Source organism: Urocitellus parryii, chromosome 8, assembly GCF_045843805.1.
Source record: "Urocitellus parryii isolate mUroPar1 chromosome 8, mUroPar1.hap1, whole genome shotgun sequence".
In the NCBI taxonomy this organism is placed as follows: Eukaryota; Metazoa; Chordata; class Mammalia; order Rodentia; family Sciuridae; genus Urocitellus; species Urocitellus parryii.
Window position 1 is genome coordinate 73,316,724 of NC_135538.1, and position 22,751 is coordinate 73,339,474.

The following is a 22,751-nucleotide window of genomic DNA, read 5'->3' on the forward strand; positions in this document are numbered from 1 at the left end:
ATTTGTGTACTATGAATCAAAATGCATTCTGCTGTTATGTATAACTAATTAAAACAAATAAATTAATTAATAAAAAAATAAAACTAAAAATCCCCTTTGTAACCAATAGCCATTTCTTGCATCCAGAAAATGAGCCCCCATGCCTGAATCCATGAAGAACAATAAATGGCTTCCCTGAAAAAAAAAAGTGTTTTATTACAGAGCTACATGCCCAGCCCTTAAGAATTTATGAAAAAAAAAGAAATGGAGGAAATAATATTTTGTTAAAATTAAAAATAGTTGACAATTCTTGAGACACAAACTGCTTTCTAAACAATCCACCTTAGAAAACTATACCACTCTAAATGCAATTTAAACAAAAGTTAAGACAATCCCAGAGAGAAGTAAAATATTTTATTTTATTAACATCTTATTTTAAAAAGATAAATAATTCAAGACCTTGCTTTATCTTCTAATTTTAAAACAAATAAGTCAGAATCACCCCATATGTAATTTTCTACTTTCTCTTTGTTCCATGGTCAATTATAAATCATCTTCTATTTCTTCATTTTTTCTCTCCAAAAAGGTTTTGAACTCTTTTAAGCTCAGAGAATTTTATTCTTTTTATATTCTCCACTGCAGAAAGTGCAGTTCTAGACATGTAAAATAATTAATCTATTTTTTAATCTGAAATTTACACAAATTGATACAATGTATATTTGATAGTGTATGGTATACTGTATATTTTCTTCCAAGCACAAAGAAAGATTTTTAGAAAGCTGATGAAGGATTATTTGCACAACTGTTCACAAAACATTATTATTATTTACTAACAAGAGACATACAAAATATATTTAATAAATTGATCCTTGGAGGCAAAAGTTTCATAAAGATCAAATAGCAAGTATTACTATTTTCAGGACAGGAGCCAAAAGACTAAACCTCTTCCTTAATGGAAATATTTTGCTAACAACATAAATGAGGAAAGTTAAAGGTGAGACATGTAGGCCCTAACCACTAAGGAAAGAATGAGAAACACATTATAGTCTACTAAATTTCTACAGAGAAGTCCAGAAAAAAAATGGCCTATATATTGTTATAATGTTTAAGCATTTTAAATTATTCAACTTAGATTTCTAAATTAACAGGATGATAGATGTGTGATACTGTTACTGAAACTCTGTCTTTGTCCTCAATGCCAATCCAATAACGAAGACAAGATCTTGAGAAAAAGGAAAAAGAAGGTTTATTGCTTTGCAAGCAAAGGAGAAAACACAGGGCACTCCTGTCCCAAAGCCTGTGATTCTGCCATCATAGGAACAGGGAGCTTTTATAGAGATGATTCAGAGAAAGTGAGATTAGGGAAAAGAAGATCAGGGAGGAGAAGTTTAGGGAAAAGAAGATTGGAAAAAAGAAAAAACATGTAAGCTTCAAAGCCAGAAAGGATATAGTACAAGCATCAGGTGTTAAAATACCCTCTTCCTAACTTTCTAATAAAACACCCTTTTAGACCACAAAAAATGTGAAAGTTGGATTTGGGACCCAATAATGAGAGGTTTCAGAAAGTCCTGGTAGAATTTCCACAAGATGTCTCATCAGTCAAGACAGTGTGAAGAATGGTATTAACGATATATTACATTCTCCATGCTCTGAAATTAAATTGACAGCCACCCCGACCCTCAGAAAATTATTGCTGAAAATAGAAGTGAGAAGCCTAGAAGAAAAACAGAAAAAGAAAACAAGGAGAGAATATGGCACACACAGAAGGCAGAGGACAAAAAACCAGCTCAGAATTCTTAATGTTCCAATGAAAGCAAAAACAATGAATAGAAATAATAATCAAGTAGAAGAAAACAACTAGTCAAAAGAAAATCTGATCCTGTTCTCATCGATCCTAGAAAAAAATAAAATAAACGTATATATACAGAAACATAATTTCATAATTTCAAAGATAAAAGAAATGGAATGCTATACAAATATAGGAGAAATGTCCTCACATTACTTTCTAATTGCAGGCACAGGAGATGATAGTAGAACAATTGAAGTCTACTGAACATTGAGGTCAAACAGCTGAGAATTTTCTTTCCATCCAAGTGATCATCCATTTGTAACAGCAACAGAACAACTTTCTCAAATAAGGACAAAAAAAAAAAAAAAAGATAAAACACTACTGAAGCATGTCTTTGTTAAATTTAAATAAAGACAAGATTTCTAAGCTTTTTGTTTAAATAAGAAATCTGCAAAGTAATTTTATTTTGCCTCAAGCATGTGAAATAAAAAGGAAATACCAATGATTTCCTTCAGATTTCAGAGTTCACAAGTTTTACACCTTTTAAAATAAAGTGATACCTATGTTAAAGGAAACATTATTAAGCAAGGCAACCAATCAAAATTCCTGACCTATTAGAAATTAAAGTTTACTGTAAAAGAATTTAGTAACAATCTCTGACAATTAGCTCTTACAACAATTTTTTACATAAAATTAATACAAGCAAAAGTGGTTTCTATTTTTCTCTGCAAGTACTCAGAAAGAAGAAATAAGCATTTCCTTTATATATTGAAATGTTTTCTTTTACACAATTAGAAGACTGAGCCCAGTGCAGTGGTGCATGCACGTAATCCCAGCAGCTCAGGAGACTGAGGCAGGAGGATCACATGTTCAAAACCAGTCTCAGCAATTTAGTGAGGCAGTTAGCAAAGTGAGACCCTGTCTCTAATAAAAAAAATTTTTAAAGGACTGGGGATGTGGCTCAGTGATTAAGGACCCCTGGGTTCAATCCCCAGTACCAAAAAAAAAAAAAAGGCTGAGACTAAGTATTGGGATTTCATCAACTAACATTGGCAGAAAAGGAGGAGACCTGGGAAACTCAAAACACATAACCTGAAAAATAAAGGTCAAAATTATATCATAAATATCAGAAAGTAGAGCATGTAATGCTTTGCATCTATACCTTCCCAATAACACTAATATGAGATTTGACTCAAAAATCTGAGAAAAATGAGTCCATCCAGTGCAGATTCTCAAGATTACTTCAATGTAATTCTGGTTTCCAGGATTATATGTGTGTGCTACATATAGATTCTGGATATAAAATCTACAATGTTTGCTTATTAAATTGTTTTCAAACAACCTATGCTATGACTATGGATCTCTGGAGTATTTTTGCATGGTCAAGTTTGAGCTTCCTTGATGAAAGTAAATAATATGACATGGTTGACATTCAACTAACTGGAGCTAAAAAACAGAACGGAACAGAGACACTTACAGATCATATTAGTCGTGTTTTGCTGAGTAACAACATTACCACAAATTTAGCAGCTTAAAATAACATGCATTCATTATCTTAGTTTCTGTCCTAGTGTCTAGGGCAGACTGTAGGTAATTATTCCTGAGGAACACAAGGAATAGGAAAGGACAAAGAACAGACCGGAGAGCAAGCAGGACAAGAATAGCACTCTGCCTTTCCTCGAATCTGAGTCTTTCATCCCCTGCTCTCTCAGAGTAGGGCTGTGAAAATACCAAACATTAAGTGAATGTGGAGCAATCAGGATTTTCATACACTGCTTTTGGGGCAATAATAATGCAAATACTTCAAAAAAGTGAAGTTGCATAAAAAGTGAAGCATTCATCAACCCTATGACCCAGAACTCTCGTCCTAGGTATTTTCCCAAGGGAAATGAAATCACGTCTCAACAAATTTTTTATAAGAAATTTCATGGAAGTTTTATGCATAATAGTCAAAAACTGGGGAAAAAACACTGATGTCCATCAACAGGAGAATAGGTAAACAAAATGTGGTACATTTCTACAATGGGATACCAGCCAGCAATAAAAAATGGAACTACTGATGTATAGGTGCAATGAGAATGAATCTCAAAACAATTTTGCTAAGTGAAGGACATCACTTAATTAAGGTCTAAGCATTTCATTATATATATATTATATTTTGTGTATATCTTATTCCACTCAGGAGACAGAATCACTCAGCAATTTGAACAGGGAAAATTAATATAAATCATTATTAACTATAACTGGGGCTTGTCTATTAATAACTAAAGAGAATTCTAAGGGACAACTAAATAGAAGACACGAAATAACCCAGACCCTCAGGACTGAGCTACAGAGCCTAAGGATAAAAGAAATATGAGATCTAGATTTTCATTCGCGAGGGCACAGCAGTGGTTTCCAGGTGATGAAAACGTTCATGGAAATGCCATGCTGGTGAGAATGTGTGGGAAAGTGCCCTCTGGGGTGCTAGAGGAAGCCCTCAGCAAATAGGGGTTGTAACTCAGAACTCACTGCAGAACTTCCCACCAGGTAGTTAGCTGGGCAACTGCCCTCGTGGGTGCTTGGTGAAACTGCCCACAGAGAGGTGTCACGCTGCAGAACCCACTGAGAAACTGCCCACAGGGATGGCCCAATAGGAAGCTGTCCCTGGTATGGTAGGGAATGCTGCCCCTGGGGAAGTAAGAATTGGCCAGCTTCTTATGTGTTCCTTCCCTCTGCCCTAGCTGTTCTGTACCACAGGAACAATCTGGCGGAGCACACTAGGAACCAGAAGAAAAGTCCTTTCCTCCTCCAGCATCCCTCCAGTGTCCTCAGTGACAAAACTCAACATTGTGCCAGTTGGCAAAGGAAAAATGTTCCAGTATCCCAGGCGCAACAATGAAGGCTCTCTCTTGAGTTTTCCAGATGCTCAGATTTTATTGACTACATAGATGTCAAATATGCTTCTCAATTTTAATAATTCCAGAACAAAAATTTTTTTCCTGTCTTTTGGAGCTCAATGAGTAGCATTTCCATCTACTTGCTCAAGCCAAAAATCTAGAAGTCATTCTTGATTCTTTTCTTTCCCTCATCACCTACATCCTATTCATCAGCTAGGCACATTAGCCTACTTCAAGTAACAATATATTGACCCATCCATTTCTTTATTTCTACACTGCTACCTTTCTAACCCAGGTTATTCCTTTCTCCACAGATTTTGTTGATTATGTTGATTTTGACTGTTCTAAATTTATTCTCAGTGCAAGCTGCTTAAAACTACCCAAAAGATGCTTAATACATTTAGAATAAAATCCAGATTCCTTACCATAGCCTGATAGCTCTAATATGCCTCCCTATATCATTTGGAATTCAATCAGAGATCTACTGTGAGTAAAATATAGTAAGGTTTATCATAGGGGTTTGACACTAAGCAGTTGTAAGAACTAATAAAAATGTATATTTAAGGATGTTGGTTCTGTATCTGATGCTGGATCCAAAGGAAGAATGAATAGAAAGTATGAAGCAGGGGAGAACAAGAATTAATTGAAACCTATAGGGATGAACTGTGATAATGATAATGAACTAGAACTTGTATCTGTCTTTCACTGCACCCAGGCCTCAGTTTCAATGGTGTGGGGTGACTTGCATAAGAAACTGACATTCTTAGTCATGGATTTGCACACATACCTACCCTAGAATTAGGAGGAGATAATGAAGGAGATCCAGCAGCACTTGAAGTAGCTACAGGCTTGGCTGCTGTCCCATGTCAAAAATATCAGGCAGCAGATCAGATCCAATGCATATGAGCTGCAGCAGAACCTGGTCCTCACACACCTGCTAGGCACAAATATTGCAGCTGCTTTACTTATGCCTTCCAAATCTCATGTAAATTTCTCTTTTGTGGACCCTAAACAACACTATACAAGGAAGAGAATTCTTGGAAATATAAATTTATCTAAGTCAACATAGTATAAAGTCAACCCTAGCCACCTCTTATAATCTGGCCCAAACATGCCTCTTTTAACCATATCTAACTTCCAACAAAGACAATTTTAAAATCATGTTTCTGCTTAATATAATACAACTATACTTTGTTAAATTGAAAACATGTTAATATTCTCAAGAGTCTACAAAATTCCTTTATCTAATTTGGGCGGGAGGGAGACTCGGATTGAATTGAGGGGCACTCAACCACTGAGCCACAACCCCAAACCTATTTTGTATTTTATTTAGAGTCAGGGTCTCACTGACTCACTGAGTTGATTAGCACCTCACTCTCGCTAAAGCTGGTTTGAACTCTTGATTCTCCTGCCTCAGCTTCCTGAGCCACTGGGATTGCAGGTGTGCATACCCAACCCTTCAACTATTTTTGAGTGGAATTCATTCTTTTTCTAGCTGAGTAACACTTTCCTTTTGATATCCTGGAACTTAAACACTGAATTTTAAGAAGTAGTTTCTTAGTAATTGTTTAGCAACCCATTATATGAGGGGAACAAACCCAAATACATGGTTTGCCAGTTTCTGGGGTAAAACTTCTTCCACCACGGCCCATTTTGTACCACAAAATGTGTTATTACTGAATACAAAGTTGAGAACATATAGGCAATAGCTCATCAATTTATAGAAGTTCTACCATACAGATACATATCTATAAATAACCTCAGGAGTACATATAATATTTATACATAATAAAATAATTAGAAAATAATGAGCTTGGGGCATTTGCTTTCATTGTTTTAATACAATTGCCTTAATTATGAATTTATGTAATTTAATTTTGTATTGACTCTGTGAAGGCCCACTGAGATTCACCCATAGGTTCCTACAAGACACTGTACAAAAATTCTATTTGTCACAGACACCTTAAGCACTATTGGATTTGCCACATCAGAGAAACCAAGTGACAGGGCAGCTTGAAGGGCAGCCTGGACCTGTTGCAGGATATTCCCTTGTTCTAGGCCCCAATCAAAATAGGGATCTTTTGTGGTCCCTCCATAAATGGGTCAGAGGAACATGCTCAAATAAAATTAATGCCATTTCCAAAAGCTGAAGAGGTTTACTAGGAGTAGTGCCTCTTTTTTTTGTGATAGAAGAGAACAGATGCAGCAATATATTCACCTTCAAAGAAATATTTCAATAATCCCCAGACTATTGGACTATTAGTAGCATCAAGTTTGCAGGCATGTGAATTTTTATGAAGTATATCTCCCAATACTCACTGTCTTATCAGTGTATTTAGAGTCATAGCTACTTCCTGCTCAGCAGATATAAACAGTTTGATAGTAACCTAAAGGCCTGATATGATATGTTAGGGAATGGAGAGAAAACCAACTCCCAAAAGATTAGATTATGACATAGGGCTTAACCGTTGATATAACTCTGATCTTGTCTCTGTATCAGCTAGGGTTCTTCCGACAGAAACAATAGAACGAAGCAACTGATTTTAAGGAATCATCTCACCAACTGCAGGGTCTGGCAAGCCTAACACTTGTAGGGTAAGGTGATAGGCTGAAACTTTAGGTGACAGTTATGCTGCATTCTAGAGTCCAAAATCTCCAAGGATGGCCAGCAGGTGGAAACTGTCAGTGTTTCTATATTGCAATATTGAGGCCAATTTCCATTTTCTCCAAGAAGCCAAGTTTCGCTCATAGGGAGTTCAAATGATTGAAGGACTACCCACATTATGGAAGATAATTTGCTTTATTTAAAAGTAATCAATTGTAAATATTAGTCATATCTATAAAATATTTCTGCAGCAACATCTCTACTAGTGTTTAACAAAAGAGTTGGTTGGCAAGTTGCAAGTTGACACATATAATTAACCATCACACTACCTGAATATTAGGAGCATCTTTCTCCTAATGGTCTTTACCAACAGATAGAGAAAAGGCATTCACCAGATCAATAGTACATAGTATGTGGCAGATGATATGTTGATTTGTCCCTGTTAAGAGATCATTGTTGGATCTCTCATATTTATGTATATATTGAATTTGATTTTGTCGTAAACTAGTTTGTTAAGGAAGTTTGTTTAGCAAAAAGCCTTGGATGATAGAACTAGTGTCTCTATGGAACAGAGGATCAATTCATTTGTTTTACAAGATAGTACAAATAATGTTTCCCTCCAGGGAAAAGATTGGGCAAGTTTACTAGCAATGCTTTAAAATATTAAATTTCCTCAAGTTTGGGTATCCTCATTCCCAACACAATCCTCATTTCTAACAAAAATCCACTAACTATTCGGACTCAACCCAGGCTCCTTCACTTTGCTCTAGGGGACTGGTGAAGCAAAGAGAACCAATATAAACAAGAAGCATGCTGTTTGCTGTGCTATGAATCACATAAAGTCCTTGCTCTCTGTCCCATGAGTCTCATTTCTTCTGCAGCACGTATGAAACCTGTTAGCTTGCATGTACAGTAAAACCTCAAATACATCATCATTCTTCACAGCACCAGGCATAAATTCGGATCTGGAATGGCAATCGCATTGAGTACATTTATAATTCACCATTATTCTCCAAGAATCTGACTTCTTTGTAGACCAAAATAGCAATTTGAGTGAGGATGTGGTGGGAATGATCATCCGATGTTCTTCAAATTCTTGATTATGACCATAACGTCTACAGCTCTTATGCAAATGCAGAGTTGCTTCTGGCTTTCACCACTCAATTTTCATGCATTGGCTCACACATGAGCTTTGGAGGAATACCTCATATCTAAACCATAACAGTAACCCTTTTTACCTTGCCTTCTAGAATCTGCCAACTTCAGTTCAGTAAAAAGTCCAGAAGCATTGAGGTTAGGAAGGAAGCTCCTAATAATAATTGGTGGATAAATAGTATATCAGGGGAGGCATGGTTCAGTTCAATTAGGCCACCAATCCTAAATTTGCCTTTCCTTTGATTTGCCTTGAGTCTAATAATCTCAGGTAGGAGAAGAAGGGCTGCTTCTGCTGCAAAGTAATACAGCAACATTTAGAAGTAAAAATTCTCAACTTCATCAAATTTATACTTATCTCAATTTTCAAGGTCTTATTCCTTCTCAAATCAATTCTAACATTAACACAAAAGACCTTGAGATATTAAAAACTCAATTTATCCTGTTATTCACCCCTCATGAGTTTAGACTTTGGATTTTGTTTTCAGATGCATGTCCTGCAGCTATAAAAGAGAAATAATATTTTTAACAATTATAGAAGCTTACCAGGAATTTGAAGCCCTGAGCTCCTCATTTTATTTCTACATCTCCAATGTATATAGAAGTAAAAATCCAATCACATTATGCCACTTATTTTCATTATAATGCCCTATGAAAGCAAATATTGAGTTCAATTCCCTAAGGACTTGTCTCCTATAGGATTTCATTACAATGTGTATATGTGGTAATTCATGTGACTATTTAATTCTGCATGCCATGAATTTCCAGTGTCCCCTTTACCATCGGAAACAGGATTATTGTGTCTCTAAATCTAGGCAGGTAATAGAACCAATTCCAGAGAATCTAGAACCAACTGAGAGAATATTTCCTTAAGGTTCCATTCATCTGTAATCTCTTCCAGTACCAAATCTATGTCAGTTAAGATTTGATAAAAATTGATTATAGGAGTTTGAGTTAAGCAATTGAAGATGGTAATTATACAGTCTATACAAGGCTGCTGCTTCCATATATGGTACCCATCTGGAAATTAGAAAAGTAAGCAATTTGAAAGGAAAAGTAAGAAGAAGAGAGCAGGGACTTGTGAGGATATCAAATGGTGAACTGAAGCCTGCTTCTAACTAATTTCCTCTTGAAACAGTCTACCAGATCTCCTACTTAGATTATATGTTGACACCTGCAAAAAATAATACCCTTCCCCAAACACACACATACACACTCAGCCCAAGATTTGGAGATGCTTAGGGAAAATTCTTGCAGGAGCTGAAGGAACTGGAAGAGTCGCATGCATTCTTGCTTCCCTGTATTATCAAGGTGAACCAGAAAAGCAGCAACAAGTACTGTACGTCAGAATGGTGCCTGGTTATATATTAACCTTCTGGATGTAAACATGGCTACTGTTCTTCTTTAGCTTTTCAAATATCACCGAAATGGTCTTGCAGCCAATCCTAATGTGAAACCATAAGGGAAGGGAATTTTGGAAAATGTAGTTACAATTTAGCTAAATGGCCTAGTACTAGTACTCCAATCATCTTTTCTGTTTTAGAATGTATGATGATTCACTCCCACCAGGGTCTTGTACTCAGGGCTTCTTCTGCAGAAAGTGCTCTTTCTCAGATACTTGCACACCTAGCTTCTTCTCATCATTCATTTCTCTACTTTCATATTTTCTCTTCTAGTTGCTCTGTCTCTTGCTTCTGGTGGTAAAGGGGAGCAGCATCAGTTCCCTAGCTCTCCTTTCTACAGATCTTTTTTACAGGAGCCCTTTCTCATGAGGCCCATCTTCCTCAGCTCTGGAAATGAGCCCTGATTGATTTAAATTAATCAGAAGATTTTATTTTGACCTTAGTCATTGATATAGGTATGAGGACAAGACCTAAGTTGATAAGTCTCAGTCCCTTTTACTAGATGGTTTGATAAATATGAACAGAGAAACATGGGACCCAATTGACAGATATCTATCTCCAATCCTCCAACTCTGAAAGTACCCAGCACTAAGATAAAGCCACCACTGTGGACTGCAGAACAGAAAAGTGAGACAAATTAAGTCAATGTAGACACTATTAATCTCCTGGATCAACCAACCCAAAACATCCCATATCTCTATATTTCACAGCTACATAAACCAATAAACCTATGTTGTCAAAGCCATTTTAACGGGGGGTTTAGTTATTTTTAACAAATATCATTGTAAAGGATAGAATACCCTTAGATTATACTGTTTATTATTTTCAAAGCAAGTGTCACTGTCTGTAATTATCTTGGTTGTTTAGTTTTCCTTCTTTCCCCTTCCCCTTTTTTTTTTTAAATCTCTGCATCTTCCATTAAACTATAAACCCAATAGGAATAGAGATTTTAAGTATTTTTTTTACAGAATCTTACAGAAACACCTAGCATACATAAGAATTCAAAAATACCTAAGGAATTAATAAGCAAATTGGATCTGTATTGCTTCCCTTTTTGTATAATGAATATTAAATTCAGAATAGGTACTGATGATATCATAAAAAATGATGTGGTTTAATTTAATTAGGTCATCAATCTTAAATTTGCCTTTCTTTGGATCTGCCTTGATCATTCTATTTACAACTGAGTTGTACATGGAATTGTTTTGAATAAAACACAATTGCTAAATGCTTAGCATTCCAGGCTTTGTAAGGTTTCATGGGTTCAACTAAAAATTTAAAGCTGATGATTGAGATGACTGTGAAGTCAACAGCTAACCTTTACATGCTTTTCAGTTTTCTAAGCAGGGGTTCCTGAATTTACACTCAAACATCCTAGAAACATGGATATTATTTTTCTATTGAAGAGTCTTTAAAGACCCTCTAAGAATTGTATCAGCTGGCTGTGGTGATACTGTTCTGAAAAGGAAAACAACAACAGAGACCTTAGCTAATCTTCAGGAAAATAAGAAATAAATCCACTCATCCACTCTAAGAATTTATTTTCTAATTTTCCTTGTGCTTTTCATCACTTGGTTTTGATGCAGCTTAGAGAAGTGCACAGTACAAAGGGTCATGGTTTCCCAAATGCATGTCTTTTCAGGCAATCTTAAATCTGCCAGGAGACATGCAAATGGAAACTCTAGAAACCTAGTGATCTCCAAATGTGTGACTGTTACAGGACCGCTGTGCAGGAAAACACTTCTAATCTTGGGTTTTTTCTCCCATTTTGTGGACCACTAAACATTGTGAGATTTTTATCTATCCCTAAGCAGAACATGACATTTGATTAACATTAACAATGCTAATCACATTTATCCAAAGTTTCAATCAGCCCAAGAAGAATATAGATTGTTAGGTACCTGCAGTCTAACTAATTTCCTCTTGCACCTACCAAATGATTCCCTCTTGGACCATCTTTTAAGAGAAAGAAGCAAGATTCCATTCCCCTGAATCCTGAATATAACCAGCAGGAAAGAATAAAACAGAATTGGAGTTTACTTGAAATGATTAATTTCCCAATTCCAGACAAGGGTACGCTAAACCATTTCATGTTCATACATCTTGACACTATTTCCAAAGATCTCTAAGGATAGTTTGGTTCTGATATCTTATCTCCCTCTCTAATCAGAAAACTTCTTAAATAGCTTACAAGTCTATCTGGGAGGATTTTTAAAGTTCAATTAGATAAGGACTCAGAGCCAGGGCCAGGATGCTTCCTTAAAAAGGAAAGTGCCCTTGTCTTTTTTCTGCAGTTGGTCATTTGCTCTTCTTTTGAGTTTATACAGAAGATGAGCTACCATTTGTGCCTGAACATCTTTTCTTAAGTAACTGCTGTAGACAATGTTTGTAGCCCTGCTATTTAAATGTGGTGTCAGCCCTAACTCTCAGTGTGACTATGTTTAGAGCTGTGGCCTCTAAGCATATAATTAAGGTCACATGAGGTCAAAACGATTCGTGCCCTTAAAACAGAGATACAAGAAAGTGCCCCCCATTTCAGGACAGTGTGAAGGATGTCATCTGAAAGCCAGAAAGAAAGTCCTCATCAGAAATTAACCCTATTAGATCTTGATCAGGGACTTCCAGCCTCCAGAACTATAATAAAATTAATTTCTGCAGTTTAAGTCACCCAGTCTATAGTATTTTGTTATAGCAGCCCAAGCAGATGAATGTAGCAACCATTGCCAGTTTTATTTAATTTCAGATTTGCAGCCCGTAGAGACTGAGATAATATATTTGAAAATACCTTGAAAAAAGAAGTGTAAATATAGAAGAGAGTATTCATGTTAACTTGAAAAGTGGGAGCTTGTAGGGTTTAAAAAGTTGTGCTGTTTCTTTCTTTTAAGTCACTCCATTCAAAGATACATACCTTAATTTTTGTTTCGTTTTGTTTTGTTTTTGTTAGCAAGTGGTGGTTGTGGTTTCTTCTAGGATAGCCTTAGTTCTTCATGTGATTTATGCCTTCATCTTGGCATTGCAGAAAATCATTTGTGTAATCTAAAATTATCCTTCCAATACAATAGTATTCAGATTTACTGCTTTTTCAATAACTAAAGGACTTGGAATTGTCTGAATAGAGACCTATGAAGAAGTGCTTTAAAGCTAAGAAGACATACTTTACCAACTTTACACAAGATAAATAGACTTGATAGAGATTACAGTATTCAACAGTGCTCTATACAGTCATGACTTTTATCTGAAAGAGACTTTTCAAAATTCAAGGTAACAGGTGCTTTATAAGAATTGTGGTAAGGAACAAATTAGAAATCATTCTACAATAAAGTTATTGATATTATAGACATATTAAACACAATAATAGACTTCACCATGAATAACAGTGGAATATTACTACTCATGTTAATAATATTACAATAATGACTAATGCTTATTGAGCTCTTACTATAAACTGGACATTGTGCTGAATGCATCACAGGTATTAACACACTTGATCCTCACAACAGCAATTTGGATAGGTAGTACAATTATTCCAATTGTAAAGACAATTTAATGCAGAGAGTAATTAAGTAATTTGCTGAGTAAGGGACACAGTGCCAGAAAATAAAGTAAGATCCATGAGAAAAGATACTTGGTTATAAGGAAAAATCAGAGAACTAGTGTTTCAGGATCACACTGTAGCCGACTTCACTGGTACCTGTGTCACATTCCCTCTGTCACCTCTGTATTCAGGTGGCATCTGTGGGTTTTGTGTACATTCAGACACAGCTATTCTACAGTGTTCTGCTTTAAGTCTACCTTCTCTTCTTCCCATATTCTGCCCCTTCTCCCCTATTCTGCCCCAGTGCTTTCCTTCACTCTGCTGGAGGTCACATGGGTCTCTTCTTAGGGCAGCTGAGAAGTCACAGAGAACAACCCTTAACAACTGTGGGCCAGAACTACTGGATAAATGATCTGGCTCCATCATTCTGAGGGCCAATTCTGGAAGGCCTTCCACACATCTCAGTGGTCACAGAAGAATCAAATCTTGTGGCCTACCACAGAGACAGAAAGGCACACAATTGGCTCTTCCTCCTTCCCTGCCTCACTCTGCCAACTCCCTCATCTCTCCTTGCTCAGTCACCTGCCAAAAAGGCTACCTCTCCTCCAGGTGCTTATCTCAGGCTCTGTTTTGGAGGAACCCAAACTATAATACATTTGACCCTTCTAACTAAAGAAATGATGTAGGGTACCTAAGCATATAAGTTTAACCCACTCACTTTATCAAACTTAAGTGGCATGCTCATTATATGGTTCTGGTTGTTTTTAATATTTTGTTTTAAAAACCTTAAGAAGCAGCAAAAGATTTGGGAACAGATAAAGTGTGAGGCTTCCAAAAAAAACTATTTTTAGCACTTGCTGAAATGTTTCGCACTAAAGAGAAAATCCTTTCACTCAACAAGACACTGATTAGATCTTTAGGTGACTGTTCCTATAGCAACACTCTACTCTGCAATACTCTATTATTTTTCAAGCCCACCTCCTCCACCAGAGACTAGAGTTTATTACACACAGCCATCCTTTCCAACTCTGCTACTCAATGACATGCTTCCCATTTTGAGGCTTATTGCTACAATTTTCCCTTATGTATTTTCACTTTTATTTCAACAGTGAATTTAACTAATTGAAAACATTTCACTAAAGTTAGTGAGTATATTCTGTATATTGGTGTATGTTTAAAAATATAAGAATAACAGCATTAATGGCAATTACTTAGTAAATAAATATTTGAGACTTTCTATAAAAGTGCTTCAACCCACATTCAGGGCTAAGAATATGACAAGTTACAGGAATGGGAGGCACTCTTGCAGAGTGATACATTCATCCATTCATTTATTCAGTAAATATTTAATGAGCATCAAAAATATTCTCAAGATTGAGCTCAGTGCCAGCTACACATTGAATGATGTCCTGCTCACAAGGAGCTTACAGTTTAGAGGAGCACAGAATCAAGCCATCATTCATACATGTGGGGTTATAGTAGAGATAGCACAGAGAGCAACGGAAGGGCATGGCAGAGAGGACAACCATCATCAAGGAACAGGGAAGGCCTTTCCCAGGTGTGTTAGATAGCTTTCCATAACTATAATAAAACACCTGAGATAATCAAATTATAAAGAGAGATGGTTTACTTCAGCTAACAGCTTCCAAATCTACCAGGCCCTGTTGCCTTGGGCCTGTAGTAAGTCAGAACATGGTGGAGAGCATGGTAGAGCAAAACTGCTCACCTCAAGAGCCAGGGAGCAAAAAAGGAAGGAAAGAGACCAGGGTCCCACAGTCCCTTTAAGGGCACACCCCCAATATCCTAAGGACCTTCCCCAGGCCCTACCTCTCAGAGGTTACACCACCTCTCAATAGTACTACCCTGAGGATCAACCTTTGAACACATGAGTTTGGGGGATACATTTAAGATCTTAAACTATAGCAACAGGAAATTATATTTAAGCTGAGATCATAATTATGATCATGATTTGGACATGAGAACTAAAGAAGAGAATGGGTTACTATGCTGGCAGAAAAAGTTAGACCTGGAGGCTGACCAGAAAGAAGTTGGGTGTGAATTGAGTGAAGTATGAGAAAGAAAGTGTCAAAGGGCAGATCACGTTGGTCCTCACAAGCCACATGTATTGGTTAGGGTAACTCCAGTGCCCTATTAAGCAAGACCCCGTTTCAAAATAAAAATAAATAAATAAAAATGGCTGGGGATGTAGCTCAGTGGTAAAGCACCCCTGGGTTCAACCTCCTGTACAAAAGAAAGAAAGGAAAGGAAAGGAAAAGAAAGGAGAGGAAGGAAGGAAGACAGGTAAAGAAATTTGTGTTCTGGACAATTTAAACTCTGCATAAAATAACATTGTTAGTAAGTGACATATTTTAGAGGCTCAGCACAATAAATGTTTTTTTTCTTCTTTTTTAACTCACTAAATAATCCAGGTCAGGCATTCCTGGTTGGCGGGGGCATTCTTCATTGTGTCTTATGGAATCAGGCTTCCTCTTGTGAAGAAAAGGATTCCCTCTGGCATTTGTCTTGAAACTTCTGGATCTAGTATCAGGTAGTATCCCATTTTAAAAAGGATGTGCTGGAGGTGGTTTCTTAGGACACTGAGGCTTGCAGGCAAGTTCCTTGTGAATTGTGATTCATAGTTTGAGGAGAAAAGAAGAAAAATTGAGGCAAGGCATTCCAAAGAGGGTATCAGAAAAAGCAAAGAAATTATTGTTCTAATTTCTTTCCTCCTGGCTTATACTTCAGCAAAGATTCCAAGTATGCACCTAGAATATGTTTCTTCCTGGGTCATTTCTTCAGACTGCAATATGCCACTCTTTGGGGAAAAAAAGATATTTTATGATCTTCAGAGAAATGTTTACTAAAGAGCCAGGATTTCTTCTCAATATCTTATGCTATAATATTCAAAACAAATATGCAAGATGAAGATAAAGTCTTGCTGTCCTGTTTATAGCACAAACAGAGCTGAAAGGCAAGCCAATTCCTGAGGTAGTTGTAGCTTCCGTATCTGTCACTTACTAACAATGTTATTTTATGCAGAGTTTAAATTGTCCAGAACACAATTTCTTTACCTGTCTTACTTTCTTCTTTCCTTTCCTTTTCTTTCTTTTCCATTCCTTTCTCTTTTTTTATACAGGAGGTTGAACCTAGGGGTGCTTTACCACTGAGCTACATCCCCAGCCATTTTTGTTTATTTATTTTTATTTTGAAACAGGGTCTTGCTTAATAGAGCCAAAGCTGTATTAAGTAAACAGCCAAGGAGTCACTGTTAAGCCAACAGATTTTCAATCTTCAGTTTAGACCTGGGTAATTCACTCTAATCAACTCTATTTTCAGGTGTAGATATAGTTGTTAGGATATTAACAAGGAGGTGAGAAAATCATGTGCCCATGACAGAAATACCAGCTTTCATCTACTTTGAGTCACATTTTTTTCATATTTACATAAATCTGAACTTGGATGTGTTTTGGAACTGCTACTGGCCCAGCAACAGGCCCTGTATATCAGCACTTGCAGAAAGATTATCAGTGCCTTGGGAAAGAATCTTGGCAGCAAGAATGAAACAATCATTTAAGATATACTGGTCACTATTCATGGCTTAAGGACAACAATGCATGTGAATTGTGGATGTTGATGATAGGGTGGAAATATGATTCAGAGTCTAACTTTTCACTTGAAAATTGATTAAGGAACACCTTAATTTATTTTCCTTGTACATTTTTTCTATTAACCTCAAATGAATATTTGAGAAAAATCTATGCTGGATACATCTAAAGGATCCCTTGTAAGTAGAATAAAATAAAAATTCTAAATAATAAAGCATCATGTCATCCAATTTTCAATACCACCTAGAAAGAAGATTGGATTTAACCACTTCATTCTAACAAGTAAAAAGCTGAACAAACTGAAAAACCAATAGTGTTTCTTAAATCTTCTTCTCTTAAGAGAAGTGAGAACACAGGGCAAACTTCTGCACCCAAGACTGAAGAGAGAGAAGCAAATACTGGTAACAACTTAATTGAAGCAGTGCCACAGAAGGAAATCCTGAACTATGTCTGACAAATGGCTTGAGGCTCAGTGGGCATAACTCCAAGACTTAAAAATACTCAAAGGGACTTTGTCATGGGGGAATCTCACACTTAAATGAGCTCTACCTCCAGAAGCACAACCAAGTGTTCATAGTAATTATCAGAGAAAAATTCCTTCATGCTTCTAACAGGACAAGAAGTAAATAAATCATTTTGAAATACACGTAGCATTTTGTTCTTCTTAACAAGGCCTCTCCTCAAAAGATGGTTTAATTATGGCCTAATTTTCTACGGTTTTATCAGAAGCTAACCAACCTAGGGAAAGTGAAATATCCAATTTCAGCCAGGTTTAGCCATCTTATCCTAAGGAAAAGTGTGAGAACTGAAAAGTGCTTGTGAAATTCACTATACAGACATACAGGGTCTCTGAAAGATTAAGACCTAATCGTAGACCTACTGAGTGCTTCTTTTCCTTCCACAGCTTACCACCATGTAACTAAAGGCCTGTTCACAATATTTCTTTTTATTCAGTACATCATATAAAGCTACCAAGAAAAATTACAAGGCATACTACAAGGCAAAACACAATTTAAAGACAGAGCAAGCACCAGAATCAGACATGACAGGAATGTTGAGATGAGCAGACAAGAAATTTAGAACAACAATGATTATGTATTGAAGAATCTAATGAATAAAGTAGATGGCATGCATGAACAGATGGGCAATGTAAGCAGAGAGAAAAATCCTTAGAAAGAATCAAAAATAAATGATAGACATCAAATACACCATAATGGAAATAAAGAATGACTTTGAGGGACTTACTAATAGAGTGGACAAGGCTGAGGAAAGAATCTCTGAGCTTGATGGTATATCAAAAGAAAACTTCATAACTAAAAAGCAAAGAAAAACCATACAATATCCAAGGATGGTGGGACAATTCAAAATGTGTAACATAGGCATAATGAAATATAGGCAGGAAGGGAGGGAGGGTGGGTGAGAGGAAGAGAAGAGGAGAGGAGTAAGAGGAAGGAAGAAAGAGAGAAATACTTGAAAGAAAAATGACTCAGAAATGCCCAAATTAATGTCAGACACAAAACCAAACATCTAGGAACTAAATAATACCAAAAATAAATCCACATCTACTGTTAACTGATCATCAAGAATGTCAAGAACACACAATGGGGAAAAAACAAAACATTCACACACTGAAGAATGGAATTTGAGCTTTATCTCATACTGTACAAAATATAATCAACTCAAAATGGGTTAAATACTTAAACATTAGATTTGAAATCATAAAACTAATAGAAGAAAGCATAAGGGAAAAGATTTTTCACATTGGTCTGGATAATAATTTCATGAATATAATAACAAAAGTGCAGGCATCAAAAGCAAAAAATAGACAAAAGTGATGGCATCAAACTAAAAAGCTTCTCACAGCAAATGAATGAACCGATGAGTGAAAAGGACGTCTATGGAATGGGAGATAAAGATTAATAGCCAAAATATGTAAGAATCCCCTAAACCCAATAACAAAGAGCAAATAATCCAATTCAAAAATGAGCAAAGGACTTAAATAGTTTTTTCAAAAGAAAATATACAAATGGTCAACAGTTATATTTTTTAAATGCTCAATATCACTAACCATCAGGGAAATGTCAAAACTATAATGAGGTATCATCTCATGGCTATTAGAATGGTAATTATCAAAAAGACAAAAGGTAAGAGTTGGTAAAGATGTGGGACAAGGGAACATTTGTGTACTGTATACTGTTGGTGAGAATATAACTGGAAGAATCATTATATAAATGGTAAAGGAGTTTCCTCTAAAACTTGAAACAAAACTACCATATGATGCAGAAATCAAAGGAAATAAAATTAATATTACAAAGAGATATCAGCACTCCTATGTTCATTGCAGTATTATTCATAATAGCCAAGATAGGGAAACCACCTAAGTGTCTGTCAATAAATGATTATATACAGGAAGCCATCCATGAATCACGTGAGGGTCTTCTCTTGGTATAGTAGCCAGGGAAATTTAGGTTTGGCATTGTGAACTATGCATGGCTCTCCTGAAGGAATAGATTGTCCAATGCACTTGACCTTTATCTCCACTGTGCTAGGAAGATACCTCATAGTAGCTCCAGAGATAGGCGTAATCCCATTGGAAACTGAACAGCCCACCTTTAACCTTTTTTTAGTGAAGAATATTCTACAGAAGGCCGTTGATGTTTCCCAATATAAATAAAGCAGAGGCGGGCTCCACTTTGCCATAGTCTTGAAACTTGATCTGTCTAATCATCTTGCCAGTCCTGCACCTGCTTTTGAAATTACTTTCTGGGTTCTGTGGGTTTTTTCACAGTTTTATTTCTCTTAGCTTTTATCCTTCAGCCAGCCCATTCCACCAAGGGGAACCAACCCCATTTCCACCGCCCACGCAGAATATGGGTGGGAATTATATAAGGGAAATGAGAGATATATAATATCCATTTTATATTGACATTATTACCATGATGATGATGATGATGATTCATCCTTTGAAAAGAAGAAAATCCTGCCTTTTGAGACAACACAGATGAACTTATGGGACATTTTGCTGAGTGCAATAAGTCAGATGCAGAAAGACAAATAGGGCATGATCTCACTTATATATGGAATATAAAATTGTCAAACTCATGGAAGCAGAGTCGAATGGTACTTGCCAAGGGTTGGGTGAGGAGGTAATGGGGCAATGTTGGGTTTAACTGTTGGATATTCAAGTTGGATTATTTCTGGAGATCAAACGCACAACACGGTGACTATAGTTAACGAAGTATTGTATATTAGAGATTCCCTAAGAGATTAGATCTTAAGTGTTTTCACCACAAAAAAAAAAGAAAGAAAGAAAAGAAAGGAAGGAAATAATTAGATGAGGTGAAGAATATGTTAATTTTACAATGTATGCATATAGAAACTTGTAAACCTTAAATATATACCATCTTCTCTGTCAATTATGCCTCAATAAAAATAGAAAAATAGTGTCTGAGACTTGATACAAAGGTAGAAATTAATCCATCTTGGATTAATTAGAGAGATCTAATAAGAGATCCAACCACCTCCTCATAAATCTATATTGCAGAACTTCCTGGTGAGATTTGAGAATACAGAGTAGACCCATCCTCAGCAAACTGGAAGTTGTGGCCTGCCTCACATAAGGAAGAAAGAGCCACCCAAAGACCCTCATAGGCCCCTGTCCTAATGCAGCAGCTTCCTCCTTCCTGTGAGATCCAACTATTTAGTTTCTCCACCAATCCACTGAATTAAATGCCCTCAAGGAATACAGTAAGCCAAGAAATTGAAGAAAATTTAAACAGATACTTTTCAAAAATGTTTTAAAAAGATAAAAGAAAACCAATTTTGTTCTGTGCTATAGAGCAGGAATTGTGAGAGAGAGAGAAAGAATAGCACCCACTAAAATAAATCACACTCAATGTCAAGAAATTACTTCCTTAGGGGCTGTGGAATGTGGCTCAGTGGTAAAATGTTTAGCTGGCCTGTGTGAGGCCTTGAGTTCAATCCCCAGCACTGAAAAAAAGAAGGAAGGAGGGAGGGAGGAAGGTTTGCTTTAGAGTTCCTAAGTGAGATGAGTGGTAGGAAATAATCCCAGCATAAAGTCACATTTAACCTGGAAAAATACTGGACACTGGTGAACATGAACAAGAGCTTGCAGATATTCATTATCAAACTACCCTTTATGAGGTAGATTGTTAATAGCCAAATACTTATTGAGTAAACTCTGAACCTTCATGGGTTCTGAAAGGCCACAGAATAAAAAAGTTAAAGATATATTTTCCAGGTAAAAAGCATAGTGAAGTCAGGAAATAAGGCAGGCATTTCACCTTGAATGAGTACAAACAAGAAAGTGTAAATAAAATGTTCAATAGCACAATATTAATAGTATGATACCAAACAAAATTCTGCCCTTAAGGGATAGAATTAGTCATGTTATTATTTTTCAAAATACAGCTTGTACATTACCACATGATATTTAGGAACAACGCATGATGTAACTCAATTTGTTTATTTTTAAAAGTCACATTAGAGCAGGGTACCACTTAACTGCACAAATAGCCTCTTAAGTAGAATCTAAAACTTCATTTCTGCTTATCAAGCTAACTGTGGTATAAAATCAAACTTTCCATTGCTGAAATGCATGTGCTGTAAGGACTCAATGTCATCCATTAGGAAGTTCAGTAACTGTTTCAAGCTAAAAGTTCACAAATAATTGGATATCAAGTGCTTAACATGTAGTTATTGAGCTGAATATATCTAACAAAAACATTGATAAGATTCATGAGTACCTAAGACGTAGGAATAAATTTAAAACATTATGTAAGAAGTTGGCAGACAAGATGCTTAGGTACCCCTTATAAATCTGATTCTCCTAACTACAATTATATTGTAATGGCTCTTGCTAACAGACAGCAGTGGTTCTTTAGACGTTTTTAGTATACAAACACCCTGCTGTTGACAACTCTGTTTTACTGAAACTCTCCTCCTCTGCTTTTTTCCAATTACTGTAGCCAGGTTCTTCTCCTACTTCACAAGTAATTTGCAGTTTATCACAAGCAACTTCTACTTTTACTACGCAAGTTCTTCCTCAGCCACTTCTTTTGTAACCATAGCTTCAATGTTCCACCTATCTATCAGACATACTACATCCATCTAAAACGTTCAAAACACTCTATCATGCTATTCAATCTCTTCCTCTCCCCACTTGTATCAACCACTAATTCTTACTGATATTTAGAAAATGTCAAAGGTGATTTTTACCTCTCCCAATTTAACCCCTAAAAATAAAAGTTCATATTTTCTGAGCCCAAGGAAAAAGAAAGATAGGGTAATAGTTGTATGAGGCCCTGGTTTCAAACACCAGCCACACACACACACACACACACACACAGTATTTTGATCAAAGGAAGAAAGAATGAATCAGTTCAGAATCCATCCCAACCCATTTTCAACTTCACTTCAGAACCCAGACCTCTAGAAGTCAAGCCTTTAGTGACAGACAGCTCCTCAGAGTCACCAAACAACTTCAAAACAAGTAACCCTGCTTTCTTTTTTAAAAAATTTTTTAAGTTGGACACAATATCTTTATTTATTTATTTTTATGTGCTGCTGAGGATCGAATCCAGGACCTCAATTGTGCTAGGTGAGTGCTCTACTGCTGAGCCATAACCCAAGCCCCAGTAATCCTGCTTTTATAGCTGTCAACCAATCCCTAAAATACCTGGTGATGAAGTTCACAAATTCATGATTTCCATGCTTCCTAAAATCAGTTTTCTTGCTTAGAGAAACCATGTAATACAAGCACAGCAACCTCTTCTTTAACAAGT